This window comes from Rhamphochromis sp. 'chilingali', assembly GCF_963969265.1.
Source record: "Rhamphochromis sp. 'chilingali' genome assembly, chromosome: 4".
NCBI lineage: Eukaryota > Metazoa > Chordata > Actinopteri > Cichliformes > Cichlidae > Rhamphochromis > Rhamphochromis sp. 'chilingali'.
The window spans coordinates 248,568-266,244 of record NC_137948.1 but is presented as its reverse complement, the minus strand read 5'-3'; the positions used below and the strand labels follow the sequence as shown (position 1 = coordinate 266,244).

Below are 17,677 nucleotides of genomic sequence, written 5' to 3'. Positions count from 1 at the left end.
TTTGTGCAACATCTCTAAAGTTAGAAATATCCTGTCTGAGAGTGACGCTGAAAAACTAGTTCATGCATTTATTACTTCCAGGCTGGACGACTGTAATTCATTATTATCAGGAAGTCCTAAAAACTCCCTGAAAAGCCTTCAGTTAATCCAAAATGCTGCAGCAAGAGTCCTGACAGGGACTAGAAAGAGAGAGCTGTCTCGGTCGTTGTGTCCTTGGGCAAGACACTTCACCCGTTGCCTGCTGGTGGTGGTCAGAGGGCCCGGTGGCGCCAGTGTCTTGCCTCTGTCAGTGCGCCCCAGGGTGGCTACAATGTAGCTTGCCATCACCAGTGTGTTAATGTGTGTGCATGGGTGGATGACTGGATAAGTAAAGCGCTATACAAATACAGGCCATTCTCCTGTTTTGGCTTCTCTTCATTGGCTCCCTGTTCAGAAATCCAGATTTCAAAATCCTGCTCCTCACATACAAGGTCTTAAATAATCAGGCCCCATCTTATCTTAATGACCTTGTAGTACCATATCACCCTATTAGAGCACTTCGCTCTCGCTCTGCAGGCCTACTTGTTGTTCCTAGAGTATTTAAAAGTAGAATGGGAGGCAGAGCCTTCAGTTTTCAGGCCCCTCTTCTGTGGAACCAGCTTCCAGTTTGGATTCAGGAGACAGACACTATCTCTACTGTCAAGATTCAAACGTTCCTTTTTGCTAAAGCATATAGTTAGGGCTGGACCAGGGGACCCTGAATCCTCCCTTAGTTATGCTGCAGTAGGTGTAGGCTGCTGGGGGATGTAATCGATTACAACCTGACTCGCTGCAGCTGCTTTTTAAGTCACTTTAAATTCATTTAGAGCGTTAAAGTCATCTCAGCCTCAACCTCACTCTGAGCTGATAATCAGTCACTGATGGAATTGCTGTCAGTTCAATTCAACTCAGCCCACCGAACAGGCTAAATTCACAGAGCATGCTACCATGGTAACCATCCCAGAGTTGACGTCAACTCTGTTTGCAGAGGATAAAAAGATCACTTTTATCTCAGGATTCACAAAGTCAGAGTTTTAGCTGAACTTGTCAGTAAAAACATGGTGACGCCAAAACAAAAATATCAGTAGAAACATGAGGCAGAATAATAAGGAAATCCCAACAGAGATCCAGGACGTTGGTGCTTTAAACAGCAGAAAAGAAGACAAACTCAGATATAAATGCAGGCTGTGCTGCATCACAGGTTTTCTGCTCCTTCCATAAAAGTGAGATTTCTCCCGCTGTGGACTGGAGCCCTGCCAGCTACACCTCACTACTGGAAGACCAAAGGTTCAGGCTTTTCCTTTAATTTGGCACCAGCCAGTACATTAATGAAAAAAGATGAAGTTCAGAAAAATCAGCAGAAAGTCTAAATGACGCATTTCTCTGACAGGAAACAAACCAGCTGAAGGGCTTTACCTCGAGTGTAGCCAGATATTCTTTCACTGATTCCTGGATGTATTGATAACGTTCAGCCGCTTTTTCTTCCTGCTGTGTGAACCAGTAAAACCAACCTTTTATCTCACTTTGCTCGGTTTTGGTCTGTTTTTCTCATCTGTAGCTTTGGTCGCCAGTCTGTTGTGAAATCTTTCTTCCTCTTTTTTGTCACGTTTTTTCAAATCCTCTTTTCTATCTCTTCTCCTTTGTTCATTTGTCTCTCCTTTTTCTGCACCTTCAGCAGAATCACTTCTTCAGAGCCCATTGACCTTTAACCTCTGATATCAGTCAGTGCAATGGACTTTGTTTCTGTGCAAATAATGGAAACATGATAACGGAGCAGAACAACAGCACAGATAACGAGGAAATATCTGAGTCATTACTGATGTTGAATTTTCTTTTCTTCCCTGAACCAAGAAGCAAGTTCAGCTTAGCTGAGATTTCTTTCCCTAACTGGCTTCTGTAACACCATCAGACGGGGGTTGTCATAAATCAACCCAGAATTTATTTAATCCAACTGTGAGCGTGTTCGCGTAAACGAGGACAAGTCTACAACATGTGACTTATCACAAACATGGTCGGGATAGTCAAGCCACGGATTTCACAAAGCAAGATGAAACTGTGACATCGGAAAAATCTGAAGATCTTAATCATGGAGTTCAGAGCAGAACTGCAGATTATTGTTTGATTTTTCATTTCAATTCGTAGTAAACAGAAGAATATTTTTAATCACATTATTAATAATAAATGTAAACACCAACACCAGATGAATTAAATATCTCATCCTGTCGAATAAAATGCAGGTTCAAACTGTTTTGTTTTTATTTATTCCAGACTTCAGGTGATAATGAAACTTTACTCGATCAATAATTAAGAGGGTCACTCATTAATGACAGGATGAAGCTCCACCCTAAACACAAATGACCCACTGACATTTTTTAGCACATCATGCAGAACACAAATAATTAATCATTACACCAAGATCAAAACATCTGGGTCAATTAAAAAAACAAAACAAAACACAGAAAACATCCAGGAAAGAACGAAAGAAAACATGGCCGACAAGCTGAAGACACAACGTCCTGTTTCAGGACTGCAAACATCACAGATCCTAAAATGAACAAGATAAACCGCTAAATAAATGAGAGACAAAAAAACGATACGTTTGAGATTTGTTTCAAAGTTAAATTTCACTCTCATTGTAATTAAAAATGGGACAGCGCCGTTTTGAATTAGTGAAAGAAAACTTTTGGCATCATTTCATGTGGTCAGCTGTTTGTCTGTCACGTGTATAAACATCCAGATGACCTACCAGAGTCAGATGACTGATGATGTCATGAAATAAGGAGCCTTCACTGGTCAGAGATGAAGAAATATCTGGAGCAATCAGGGTCATATCGTCCACACTGCAGAAAAAACGTCTTTAGAATCCAGAAAGGAATTTAAATAAAGAACAAATGAAGTTCCTTAGATACCACGTAAGAGTTTTTGAGATATTTGATACGATTTAGTTTCATCGCTTTATTCAGTCATCAAATGACCTTTGAAAAACCATTCAGTTCACAGAAAAAAGACCACAAGGCTGAGATGGAAAATTTAATTAAAAAGGAAGTGAGATCATTTAAAAAAGGTGTTATTACTGGTTCAGCTTCAGCTCCACCCACGCCGTCGCCTGGTCCAGCTTCAGCTCCGCCCTCGCATGGTCCAGCTCTGGCTTCAGCCGCCTCATCCTCGTCTGGTCCAGCCACAGTGGCTTCTTCCACGCCAGGTCCGGCTTCAGCATCCGGTCCTGCCTCGTCTGGTCCTGCCTTGTCTGGTCCTGTGGTTGCCACACCGTCATCAGTTCCAGCTCGTCCTGTTCCACCTCGTCTCTGCCGGCCGCTTTCCTGGCTGCTGGTCGGGCGTCATCGCCGTCGTGGGCGGCCCCCAGACCCCATCCATCCATCCATTCGCTTCCGCTTATCCTTTTCAGGGTCGCGGGGGGCGCTGGAGCCTATCCCAGCTGTCATAGGGCGAAAGGCGGGGTACACCCTGGACAGGTCGCCAGTCTGTCACAGGGTTAACACATAGGGAAAGACAACCATTCACACTCACATTTACACCTAGTGGCAATTTGGATTATCCAATTAACCTATCCCCACAAGCTGCATGTCTTTGGACGGTGGGAGGAAGCCGGAGTACCCGGAGAGAACCCACGCAAACACGGGGAGAACATGCAAACTCCACACAGAAAGACCCCGGCCTGATGGTGGAATTGAACTCAGGACCTTCTTGCTGTGCGGCAACAGTGCTAACCACCGTGCCACCATGTTTCTGTTCATTCAAATTCAAATTCAAATTCAAATTTTATTTGTCACGTACACAGTCATACACAGTATGATATGCAGTGAAATGCTTAGACAACTGCTCGTGACCTAAAGAAAAAAGAAAAAAAAAAAGAAAACAAAAAAGGAAAAGGCTATGAATAAGATAGGAAATAAATATGAAAAAATTAAAAAGGGTAAATTTAACTAGGAAGGAATAAAATATAAATTAAGGTTAAAAATGAAGTAACTGTACAACACAAATTAGAATGAAGGGTAAATTTAACTGGGAAAGAATAAGATAAAATATATAAATTAAAGTTGAAAATAAAATAACTGTACAACAAAATACACAATATAGAACTATATAAGAATGTATGAAGAAATATAAATAAATATATACACAATAACAGCAGCTGTACAAGTATTAACTGGAAATGAAGAATATAGTGACCAGTGTTGTGCGATCCACATTATGTCTTGTGCAGTGCAAATATGCTTTAAAGTGATTTAAGTGATGAAGTGAAAACAATGTGTCATGGTCTGGGTGGGCACCTGCAGGTCTCCGACAGCGGCCCCTCCTCCTTTGGGCGGAGTTCGGTTGCTCCTCCCTGGCTGACCACCTGTGAGCAATCATGCCAGCAGTATATCAGACCTGCGCTCTCAACCATTCATCGCCTGAGTATCTGCTATCCCCATGTCAGTCGAGTGGAGCATCATAACTCTGTCAGACGCTGTGTGATGTCTTACTTGTCTTTCTTGTCCTCAGAGGTAGCACCTGGAGTGGAGATCTTGTCTCCCTCACTCCCGCCTTCCTGGACCTGGGCCGCCTGCTGCTAACACGACGTGGCCTGCCGGCCCACCACTCACTTGCCTGCCTCCCCACGCTTCGGCCGCTTCCGGGCTTCCGCCCCACCTGTCACCTCCACCTGAAACCAATGCCCCGGCCCCTGCCTAGTCCTGTTTCTACCTCCCCGCTGCCTCTGCTGTTCAGCCGTCTCCTAGAGGTGTCTAGGTCGCCCTCTTTATCGTAAATAATCCTACGCGCCACGAGTGTGGTGGCGCCGCTTTGCTTTTGCTTTTGTTTGCCTGTGGGCGGAAATAAATCATTTGTTCCCTACCGTCTCGCTTCCGGGTTGGTTTCTGCACCTGTGTCCATCTTTGTTCCCTCGTGCCGCTGGGCCGTGACACAATGTCCAGAATGTCCAGTGTGTGTAAGAACTGTATGTGTGGGTCAGTACTGTGTGGTGGTGTGATTGAGAGACCGTATCGCCTGCGGGAAGAAGCTCCTCCTCAGTCTCTCTGTGTTGGTCTTCAGGGAGCGGAATTGCTTTCCTGACCTCAGCAGAGAGAACAGTCTGTTGTTGGGATGGCTGAGGTCCTTCACGATCTTCCTGGCCTTGGTCCAGCACCGCCTGCTGTAGATTGAGTGCAGGTCAGGGAGCTCGGAGCGGATGGTGCGCTCAGCTGACCGCACAACCCTCTGTAGAGCTCGTCTGTCCTGCATGGTGCTGTTCCCGAACCAGGTTGAGATGTTTCCCGTCAGGATGCTCTCTATGGTGCACGAGTAAAAGTTCCTGAGCACCTTGGAGGGCAGTTGGAAGTCTCTCAAGCGTCTGAGGTGGTAGAGACGCTGTCGGGCCTTTTTCACCACGGTGTTGATGTGACAGGACCATGACAGGTCCTGCGTGATGTGAACTCCGAGGTATTTGAAGCTGTCCACTCTCTCCACTGGGCACTCGTTGATGACAGGGGTCTTACTGACGTTTAGAAGGAGGTTGTTCCTCTGGCACCAGTTCTCCAGATTCCTAATCTCCTTCAGGTAGGCCGTCTCGTTGTTATCAGAGATCAGGCCCACCACGACGGTGTCGTCAGCAAACTTGATGATGGTGGTGGAGCTGGTAGTGGCCACGCAGTCATATGTGTACAAAGAGTACAGCAGGGGGCTCAGAACACACCCCTGGGGGGCTCCAGTGCTGAGAGTGGTGGAGGCTGAGACATGTCTGAGACTCATGTGACCGTGTCCGCTTGTGGTGGAATATAAACGGCACTTATAATGACCGATGTAAATTCCCGAGGTAGATAAAAAGGACGACATGTAACGGAGGCGGAAGGCTGGTTTTACTTCCACAGTGGGTTTTGTGCGAAGGAAGAAAATCTTCCTCCAACCGGATTGAGCAGTGGAGCCGCCAAGGGAAAGCACACGATTGAAAAAACTGTATAATTAAAATATAATTTATTATATTTAAATAGTTAAAAATGTAAAATGAATTAAAACAACCCTGGCCAAGGGGTAACACAATAAAAATCAATAAAACACAACATTAAAAGTCCAGTGGCATCCGCCACGGTATAAAAGTCACAAAGAACTAAGAAATCCAGCGAAATGGTGTAAAAGGGAAACCCAGCGGAGTCCTCGCCTTCCTCCCCGCATTCCGCGTCCCGGTATGCCCGGGTGGGCAGAGCTCTCAACTCCGCCCGCCGCTTCTTTAAAACTGCAAATCGGCACAGCCGTCTCGTGCCTTCCGCTGGTGCTGTCTCCGCTCTCCCCGCTGGTGTTGTAAATCCCCGCTGGCGATCTGTGCGCTGGTCCTCTGTGCACTGGCGATCTGTGCGCTGGTCCTCTGTGCACTGGCGATCTGTGCGCTGGTCCTCTGTGCACTGGCGATCTGTGCGCTGGTCCTCTGTGCACTGGCGATCTGTGCGCTGGTCCTCTGTGCACTGGTGCCCTTCGCGCTGGTGCTCTCTGCAGTCTCATCCGTCTCGAGCCTCCAGCCCTCAGCCGAGGCCCTCAGCCTCCAGCCTTCAAGCGCAGCCGTCCGTCACAGCTCTATAGCCCAAGCCTTCTCTCCATATCTCTGGCTCAGCTTCTCAGTCACTCCGGTCAATCTCTTTCGTCTCTTCCGCTTCGAGCCTCCAGCCTGAAGCCGAGGCGCTCAGCCTCTAGCCTTCGAGCGCAACTCCTCAAAGCAAAGCTTTCCTTCCTCACTCGTCCTCAAAAAGCGCTCCTTTCTGTCGTCTACCCAGCCCTCTTATTGGCCTCTCTGGTACCTCTCAGGTGAAATCAAGTTAGTAATCAGATAGGGGTGGAGTCTTTACAGGACAGGTGTTCAATTAAATAAGATAAAAACATGCAATAGAATTCATACAAACAAACCCAATATACAATATTAAAATATTAAACAGATAAAACATCGCAAAACATGCACAGTAAAAACTCTAAATAACTTGTCCCGTTTCACCCCGTGACAGACACATGATGGACAGTAGTTCCAGATTTGGTGTGCAGGAGCATGTGAGAGGAACAACGTTCGCACTGTTGCACCAGTTGTTGTTCACCATTAAACACACGCCGCCTCCCCTTGACTTCCCCGAGTCCCGTGTCCTGTCCATGCGGTGAACCGAGAAGAACTCGGCCGGCTGGATGGCGTGGTCCGGCACCACTGGGTTTAGCCATGTCTCGGTGAAGCAGAGGAGATTGCAGTCCCGAATGTCTGTCTGGAACTTTATCCTGGCCCTGAGGTCATCAAGCTTGTTCTCCAGTGACTGGACGTTGGCGAGCAGGATGCTAGGCAGAGGTGTGCGGTGTGCACGAGCTCTCAGCCTGTTCCTGACGCCGGCTCGCTTCCCTCTAGGCCGCCGCCGCTTCCCTTTGTTCTCCCTCGAGATCTCACTCGGCCAGCTCGGATCCAGAGTTAAAAACTTCGAATTGGGAGTACATTTTATACCAATAGAAACAAGAGTGTCACTGTCATACCTAATGTACCCAATGGTGATAGTTTTGCCGATTTAGAAACGCTGAAAACTAACTTAAAAAACAAAGACAAAGAAAAAGTGGTCGGAGCAGTCGTGACAGCAGCCGACTTCACCGGCGCCATCTTCCTTCCATCTTTTCCATTCTTTGTCAGGTTGTCTGTTGTTCACATCAAGTTTCATGCCCAGGTTTTTCATGTTGTTTGTTTTGTTCACCAAGTTTACAGGGAGTGCAGAATTATTAGGCAAATGAGTATTTTGTCCACATCATCCTCTTCATGCATGTTGTCTTACTCCAAGCTGTATAGGCTCGAAAGCCTACTACCAATTAAACATATTAGGTGATGTGCATCTCTGTAATGAGAAGGGGTGTGGTCTAATGACATCAACACCCTATATCAGGTGTGCATAATTATTAGGCAACGTCCTTTCCTTTGGCAAAATGGGTCCAAAGAAGGACTTGACAGGCTCAGAAAAGTCAAAAATAGTGAGATATCTTGCAGAGGGATGCAGCAGTCTCAAAATTGCAAAGCTTCTGAAGCGTGATCATCGAACAATCAAGCGTTTCATTCAAAATAGTCAACAGGGTCGCAAGAAGCGTGTGGAAAAACCAAGGCGCAAAATAACTGCCCATGAACTGAGAAAAGTCAAGCGTGCAGCTGCCAAGATGCCACTTGCCACCAGTTTGGCCATATTTCAGAGCTGCAACATCACTGGAGTGCCCAAAAGCACAAGGTGTGCAATACTCAGAGACATGGCCAAGGTAAGAAAGGCTGAAAGACGACCACCACTGAACAAGACACACAAGCTGAAACGTCAAGACTGGGCCAAGAAATATCTCAAGACTGGTTTTTCTAAGGTTTTATGGACTGATGAAATGAGAGTGAGTCTTGATGGGCCAGATGGATGGGCCCGTGGCTGGATTGGTAAAGGGCAGAGAGCTCCAGTCCGACTCAGACGCCAGCAAGGTGGAGGTGGAGTACTGGTTTGGGCTGGTATCATCAAAGATGAGCTTGTGGGGCCTTTTCGGGTTGAGGATGGAGTCGAGCTCAACTCCCAGTCCTACTGCCAGTTTCTGGAAGACACCTTCTTCAAGCAGTGGTACAGGAAGAAGTCTGCATCCTTCAAGATGCAGGACAATGCAGGACAATGCTCCATCACACGCGTCCAAGTACTCCACAGTGTGGCTGGCAAGAAAGGGTATAAAAGAAGAAAAACTAATGACATGGCCTCCTTGTTCACCTGATCTGAACCCCATTGAGAACCTGTGGTCCATCATCAAATGTGAGATTTACAAGGAGGGAAAACAGTACACCTCTCTGAACAGTGTCTGGAAGGCTGTGGTTGCTGCTGCATGCAATGTTGATGGTGAACAGATCAAAACACTGACAGAATCCATGGATGGCAGGCTTTTGAGTGTCCTTGCAAAGAAAGGTGGCTATATTGGTCGCTGATTTGTTTTTGTTTTGTTTTTGAATGTCAGAAATGTATATTTGTGAATGTGGAGATGTTATATTGGTTTCACTGGTAAAAATAAATAATTGAAATGGGTATATATTTGTTTTTTGTTAAGTTGCCTAATAATTCTGCACAGTAATAGTCACCTGCACACACAGATATCCCCCTAAAATAGCTAAAACTAAAAACAAACTAAAAACTACTTCCAAAAACATTCAGCTTTGATATTAATGAGTTTTTTGGGTTCATTGAGAACATGGTTGTTGTTCAATAATAAAATTATTCCTCAAAAATACAACTTGCCTAATAATTCTGCACTCCCTGTAGGTTAATGTTTTTGTTAATATTCACGTTTTCTTCCACATTCTTTGTCTGCATTTTGGGTGCTCTTTGCAAATTCATACAGTGTGCTGTGATATAACGACCTGACCACATGCAGCAGACACGTGCTGCATTTTCCTTGCTGCAACCGGTGGCTGCTTCCAGCGCCACATTCACCTTAACCATAGCGGCTCCAGCCTCCACAACCAGGTGGAAGTGGGTGCAGGGGCTTTGTTGCCAGTACAACAGCAAAACTGCTTAGAGAGATTGGGATCAGAGGACAGGCGCAATGGCAGGCTCTAAGAGAACTAGCTAACACTGCTGAGAGGACCAGTCACTGGCTATGGCTAAAAAGGGCTGACATCACTTGGGCAGCTAAGGCAGTAAGCTAACCGTGAGAGAAAAGAAAATATTCTGCTCTTCTTCCGTTTTCTGGGAGGCAGTAGGGAGCTAGCATACCATACAGATCTCTAATCCCTAAACCTAACCAAGAAAAAAAAATGGCAGATTAGCTTGTGATAAAAGACCGAAAGTTGAGGCACACAACGAGGCGCCTTGAGGCGCTCTTCAAGAGAGTGGTCACAGTGGAGTGCTGCTTTTTTTAGATCTCAGTCACTCCATGAGTCTTTTACACTCCCTGGAATATTTCTTATATATTTTTAGTTTGAATCTCTTTCCATTTCTAGCCAGAATGTTTATCTTTCCAAATTTAACCAGAAATTTCACAGGGAAACAAACCATTTGGTATACCTGATCTCTATGATTAGGTTTATTGTCCTCTTCTAAAGGTCTGGGGCCTGTGCTTCGTACCGCGCTAAGTGAGTTAGCTGGATTAGATTGTTGACGATTTCGCGTGATCCTGGATCGTTCGGTTCCCCGAAGCCCATCCGGGACTTGCTGTCATAGCAACAGAGCCGTAAGCGTAAACCTGCTGGGGAGCAGGTTTACTTTATGTAAACAGGATTAGATCGCGGCCACGCAGGTATGCCCGCGTCATTTATACGAAAGCAACAGCGATATTCCACCACTGTTTCACCATAAATAAATAACATCACTGTAACCAAAGATAATGCAGCACTTGATCCTTTTATTGATTTCACACAGATACATACAGGTCATTCCCTAAAAAAGGGAAATGTACTATTAACATTCTATTACATGTATGTGATTATTACAGATGTAAGTCATATTTCAGAGTAGTAATTGTAAATTACTTCGTGTAATCAAGATGAGAGACCACGGCTATAAAAGCGAAGGTGGATTTGGGAAGTCTGTCGCAGTCATATCCTGTCCGTTTACGCGAGCCACCCATTGCGGAAGGTGCAAGATTGATAAGGAGAGTCCTCAGAATTCAGCGTATATTGCGGGACAGACAGGATCCTTTAGCTCAGCGCGACAGTGTGCTCATAGAGAGATATCGATTTTCCCGTGAGGGTATTATTCACTTAACCAACTTGTTGACGAGGGGGTGCAGGACCACCACCTGTCTTTTTTTTTGCTCTGCCCTTTTCTTGGTTGCTGTTATGAACAAACAAACAGAGTATTCCAGGGTCTCTTTCCAAGAGACGACAAGCAATATAAGTGATAAATATTACCATTCTGTAGAATATTCTTATATTTCACTTTTACTTGTTCCCATGTTCTAGTGGGTCCTGTTGTGGCTCTAATGTGAAAGGGGATATAATATAACATATTATAATATAATATAATGTAATATAATATTGGATAATATGGTGTGATATGATAAATCTACCCTACCGCCTACTGGTGTTGGCCAGAGGGGCCGATGGCGCAATATGGCAGCCTGGCTTCTGTCAGTCTGCCCCAGGGCAGCTGTGGCTACAACCGTAGCTGCCTCCACCAGTGTGTGAATGTGAGAGTGAATGAATAGTGGCATTGTAAAGCGCTTTGGGTGCCTTGAAAAGCGCTATATAAATCCACTCCATTATTATTGTTATTATTGAATTACTTACGAGTTTGATTTGTCAGCAACTTTCTGCCAGCCCTCTCTCCTTGCTTTTGCAGCCTTTGCAGTGTTCCCTTGCGTTTTAATTAAACTCTGAAACTCCTGAAATCCCTCACTCGAGTTCTTGCTCTGCTGCCGAAAAATACCGAGCGCGCTCCTTCGACATTTTCGCCGACCAATCAAAGGGTTGCCGATCAATGTTTCTACTATCGATGCGTAGCCCCTGTTGGGCCACCCAGTGATCTCACATTACTTCATCCAGCTATACTAATCGTCAACAACAGGTGTGTTCGGGGAACCGGAATAGCGAGCTCAGAGTTAGCGCGATGATTTGGTCTTGGATGTTTCATTTGATCTTGGATGTAGTAAGCGACGTACGAAGCACAGGGCCCTGAAGTGTACACAAGTCTGAAGGCAAATAGTAAATTTTTCTGCACGCATTTCAAATGTCCTTCCATGTTATTCCACTTATCCGGGGTCAGGTCGCAGGGGCAGCAGCCTAAGCAGAGAAGTCCAGACCTCCCTCTCCCCGGCAACCCCCTCCAGTTTGTCCAGGAAACACCAAGGCGTTCCCAGGACACGCTGGAGAGATCTAATCTCTCCAGCGTGTCCTGGGTCTGCCCCAGTGGGACAAACCCAGAATACCTACCCAGAAGGCATCCCTGTTATGGCATCCCTGAACCACCTCAACTGGCTCCTTTCGATATGAAAAAGCAGCGGCTCTAATCTGAGCCCCTCCTGGATGGCTGATGTTATGTCCCTTGGCTATAGAAGGGGCTAACATAAAGTTAAAATAGTGAAGGAGGAGTCAAGATGGTAGCTTTTAAAAGGTTTATCTTCAGCTGTAAAGGTTGAGTTCAGACTGACAATCAGCTTCAGGGAGAGCCAAGGCCAACATAACAAGCAAAACATCCCTAATACGAAAATAAAAGGAACTTGCCTAACTCCAAAGAAAACAAAATATACAACAAATAACCATAACCTACCTAACAATACATAAACAGGAGAAAACAGGATCACAAAACAAAAAGCAGTTTCTCAACAGCTCAATTACTTCTTAAAACAGAATAACTGCTATGATGCCTTCCAGTCAGGTTTTAGACAGAACCACAGCACTGAAACCGCTCTGACCAAAGTGTTCAATGACATATGTCTGAATACAGACAGTGGAAAAATGTCAGTCTTAGTTTTACTGGATCTCAGTGCAGCATTTGATACAGTTGACCACAACATATTACTCAAATGACTGGAGAACTGGGCAGGTCTTTCAGGAACTGTACTAAACTGGTTCAAAACATACTTAGAAAACAGGAAATACTTTGTATCAATAGGCAACTTCACATCTGAGCAGACAAGTATCACATGTGGAGTTCCCCAAGGTTCCATCTTGGGATCCCTTCTGTTTAACATTTACATGCTCCCACTGGCACAGATTATAAAGAACAACAAAATAAACTACCACAGCTATGCAGATGACACACAAATATATATCACAATGTCACCAGGAGACCAAGGCCCTGTACAGGCTCTTGGTAAATGCATTGAGGAAATTAATGACTGGTTGTGCCACAATTTTCTCCAGCTAAACAAAAACAAAACTGAGGTAATAGTCTTTGGTGCCAAAGAAAAACGATTACAGGTCACCAGAGAACTTCAATCTATACACCTAAAAACCACAAACCAGGAGAGAAATTTGGGTGTAGTGATGGATGCAGACCTAAACTTAGAAAAACACATTAAGACAATAACAAAATCAGCTTACTATCACCTCAAGAATATATCAAGGATCAATTCAATTCAATTCAATTTTATTTATATAGCGCCAAATCACAACATAAGTCGCCTCAAGGCGCTTCATAGATACAGAGAAAAACCCAACAATCATATGACCCCCTATGAGCAAGCACTTTGGCAACAGTGGGAAGGAAAAACTCCCTTTTAACAGGAAGAAACCTCCGGCAGAACCAGGCTCAGGGAGGGGCGGCCATCTGCTGCGACCGGTTGGGGTGAGAGAAGGAAGACAGGATAAAAGACATGCTGTGGAAGAGAGACAGAGGTTAATAACAGATATGATTCAATGCAGAGAGGTCTGTTAATACATAGTGAGTGAGAAAGGTGACTGGAAGGAAAAACTCAATGCATCATGGGAATCCCCCGGCAGCCTATGTCTATTGCAGCATAACTAAGGGAGGATTCAGGGTCACCTGATCCAGCCCTAACTATATGCTTTAGCAAAAAGGAAAGTTTTAAGCCTAATCTTAAAAGTAGAGATAGTGTTTGTCTCCTGAATCCAAACTGGAAGCTGGTTCCACAGAAGAGGGGCCTGAAAACTGAAGGCTCTGCCTCCCATTCTACTTTTAAATACTCTAGGAACAACAAGTAGGCCTGCAGAGCAAGAGCGAAGTGCTCTAATAGGGTGATATGGTACTACAAGGTCATTAAGATAAGAAGGGGCCTGATTATTTAAGACCTTGTATGTGAGGAGCAGGATTTTGAAATCTGGATTTAACAGGAAGCCAAAACAGGAGAAGTCTGCTCTCTTTCTAGTCCCTGTCAGGACTCTTGCTGCAGCATTTTGGATTAGCTGAAGGCTTTTCAGGGAGTTTTTAGGACTTCCTGATAATAATGAATTACAGTAGTCCAGCCTGGAAGTAATAAATGCATGAACTAGTTTTTCAGCGTCACTCTGAGACAGGATATTTCTAATTTTAGAGATGTTGCGCAAATGGAAGAACGCAGTCTTACATATTTGTTTAATATGTGCATTGAAGGACATGTCCTGGTCAAAAATGACTCCAAGGTTCCTCACAGTGTTACTGGAGGCCAAGGTAATGCCATCCAGAGTAAGAATCTGCTTAGATACCATATTTCTAAGCTTTTCAGGGCCGAGTACAATAACCTCAGTTTTATCTGAATGAAGAAGCAGAAAGTTAGCGGCCATCCAGGTCTTTATGTCTTTAAGACATTCCTGCAGTTTAACTCATTGGTGTGTGTTATCTGGCTTCATGGACAGATAGAGCTGGGTGTCATCTGCATAGCAGTGAAAATGTATGCTATGTCTTCTAATGATATTGCCTAAGGGAAGCATGTATAATGTAAACAGAATTGGTCCTAGCACTGAACCCTGTGCAACTCCATAATTAACCTCAGTGTGTGAAGAGGACTCTCCATTTACATGCACAAACTGGAGTCTATTAGATAGATATGATACAAACCACTGCAGTGCAGTACCTGTAATACCTACAGCATGTTCTAATCGCTCTAATAGGATATTATGGTCGACAGTATCGAATGCTGCACTAAGGTCTAGCAGGACAAGCACAGAGATGAGTCCACTGTCAGAGGCCATAAGAAGATCATTTGTAACATTCACTAAAGCTGTTTCTGTGTTGTGATGAGCTCTGAAACCTGACTGAAACTCTTCAAATAAACCATTCCTCTGCAGATGATCTGTTAGCTGTTTGACAACTACTCTTTCAAGGATTTTTGATGTGAAAGGAAGGTTGGAGATTGGCCTATAATTAGCTAAGACTGCTGGGTCTAGAGATGGCTTTTTGAGTAAAGGTTTAACTACAGCTAGCTTGAAGGCCTGAGGTACATAGCCGATCATTAGAGATAGGTTGATCATATTTAAGATCGAAGAATTAATTAATGGCAGGACTTCTTTGAGCAGTTTTGTAGGAATGGGGTCTAAAAGACACGTTGATGGCTTGGAGGAAGTAATTATTGAAGTTAACTCAGAAAGATCAATTAGAGAAAAAGAGTCTAACTTAACATCAATGGTACTAAGAGTAGCTGTAGATAATATTACATCTGTGGGATGATTACTGGTAATTTTTTCTCTAATGATAAAAATTTTATTTGTGAAGAAGTTCATGAAGTCATTACTAGTTAACGTTAAAGGGATTGTTGGCTCACAAGAGCTCTGACTTTTTGTCAGCCTGGCTACAGTGCTGAAGAGAAACCTGGGGTTGTTCTTATTTTCTTCAATCAGTGATGAATAGTAAGATGTTCTGGCTTTGCGGAGGGCTTTCTTATAAAGCAGCAAACTATTTCTCCAGGCTAAATGATGATCCTCTAAATTTGTGACACGCCATTTCCTCTCCAGATTACGAGTCATCTGCTTTAGGCTACGTGTTTGAGAATTATACCACGGAGTCAGGTACTTCTGATTAGAGACCTTAGTTTTCACTGGAGCTACAGTATCCAGAGTCGTACGTAGTGAGGAGGTGAAATTATTAACAAGATGATCGACCTCTGTTGGGGTAGCGTTCAGATAGCTGCTCTGCTCTGTGTTGGTACAGGGCATTGGAGATGATAACAGTGGGTGGATTATATTCTTAAACTTAGTTACAGCGCTTTCAGAAAGACATCTACTGTGATAAAGTCTACTCTCCACCGCTGTGTAATCAATTATTGTAAATGTAAATGTTATCAGGAAATGATCAGACAGGAGAGGGTTTTCAGGAAACACTGTTAAATGTTCAGTTTCTATGCCATATGTTAAAACAAGATCTAGAGTGTAATTAAAGTGGTGGGTGGGTTCTTTTACATTTTGAGAGAAACCAATTGAGTCTAATAACAGATTAAATGCCATGTTGAGGCTGTCATTTTTAGCATCTACGTGGATGTTAAAATCACCCACAATAATTATTTTATCTGAGCTCAGAACTAAATTAGATATAAAGTCTGAGAAATCAGACAGAAACTCTGTGTAAAGCCCAGGTGGACGATAGATGATAACAAGTAAGACTGGTTTCTGAGTTTCACAGCTGGGGTGGACAATGTTAAGCATCAGGCTTTCAAATGAATTAAAAGTCTGTCTGGGTCTTTGGTTGATTAATAGGTTGGTGTGAAAAATTGCTGCCACACCGCCCCCTTGGCCTGTGCTTCGAGATTTCTGGTAGTTAGAATGACTCGGGGGTGTTGATTCATTTAAACTATTGTGTCAGGACAATTCACTATTTATGCACAATAAACAAAGGAGCATAGCACGACAATTTCTGTTCAGCGCCAGACTTGCTTGTAACCTATATCACCAATTATGTTATGAAAATGACGTATTAACTACAACAGCAGACCTTTGTGGAAATGCTTGGAGCAGACTAACCTGTGAGCTGGAGTGTTCTGGGACGTTATATTTGATCTTTGAATGGCTGCAATCCAGGCCATCCGTCGCCTGTTTGTCACTTCGGAAACATGGCTGAACAATTTCTCTTAAACGTTGTAATCCGATAACAACCGATCTCTTTACCCGTCGGCTTCCCGTGGCTGTCATGCGACCGGCTATTGCAGTTAATAATACAACAGCTTCTTGACATTTTTGTGTTTCTTTTTATCGCTGTGTAACTGATTTTAATTGAAAGCCTGCGTGCGCTAGTACCGCTTGCCACGAGTTCCCAGAATCCTTTGCGGTTCTACCCGTGAATGACGTCACATTTTCAATCTCTATATAATATGCGTGTTAAATTTTATATTTGGGGTAAAATATCAAGTCTTTTCAAGTAAACCGGTTCAAGTCCAATTCAAGTCCCAAGTCATTGGTGTAAAAGTCCAAGTCAAGTCACAAGTCTTAGAACATTTTTTCAAGTCAAGTCTAAAGTCATAAAATTAATGACTCGAGTCTGACTCGAGTCCAAGTCATGTGACTCGAGTCCACACCTCTGACAGTTTCTTCCCCTCTGCTGTTGGACACATGAACAATAACTGTATGACTGTTCCCACCACTAACACATGACCCTATGCTGTGTTCACTGCATCATTCCATGTTTGGCACTGATCACCACCTGCACTCATGTATATATCATGTATATATCTATCTATCTACTTAGCACTTTTAATTCTTATTCTCATTTTTATTTTCATGTCTATTTAAGCTTAATTTATAACAGTATTTATAACAGTATGTTTGCACTGAAGCACCGCAGCAATTTCCTAATGTTGTAAACCCGCTCAACATTTGGCAATAAAACCCTTTCTGATTCTGATTCTGATTCTGATTCAGATGTGGATACTGTATTGTTCTTTCTTTGTAATTGTTTATGTTTAAGTTGTTTGTTGATGGTTTTTAGTTTGTTTTTTGTCTGTTTGGGAGCTGACACAGTCTCTATGGAGATGGGTTTTTGGGGGGGGTAGCAGGAGGAGAGAAGCTGCAGAGAGGCGTGTAAGACTGCAACTCTGCTTCCTGGTCCCAACTCTGGATAGTCATATTTTGGGGGGTTTAATAAATTTGTCCATATTTCCAGAAATGAGAGCTGCTCCATCCAAAGTGGGATGGATGCCGTCTCTCCTAACAAGACCAGGTTTCCTCCAGAAGGTTTGCCAATTATCTATGAAGCCCACATCATTTCTGGGACACCACTCAGACAGCCAGCAATTTAAGGAGAACATGCGGCTAAACATGTCACTCCAAGTAAGACTGGTT

General features: G+C 43.9%; 1 protein-coding gene across 1 annotated transcript in view; it reads right to left on the bottom strand.

Annotated features, from left to right (window-relative positions):
- Positions 1 to 1,529, bottom strand: part of LOC308395367 (equilibrative nucleoside transporter 1-like) — a 37,191-nt gene extending 35,662 nt beyond the window's left edge. The window contains exon 1 of the mRNA XM_080880184.1: positions 1,435 to 1,529. The gene's annotated coding sequence lies outside the window, so the exon portion shown is untranslated. The remainder of the gene's footprint in view (positions 1 to 1,434) is intronic.
- Positions 1,530 to 17,677: the final 16,148 nt, after the last annotated feature.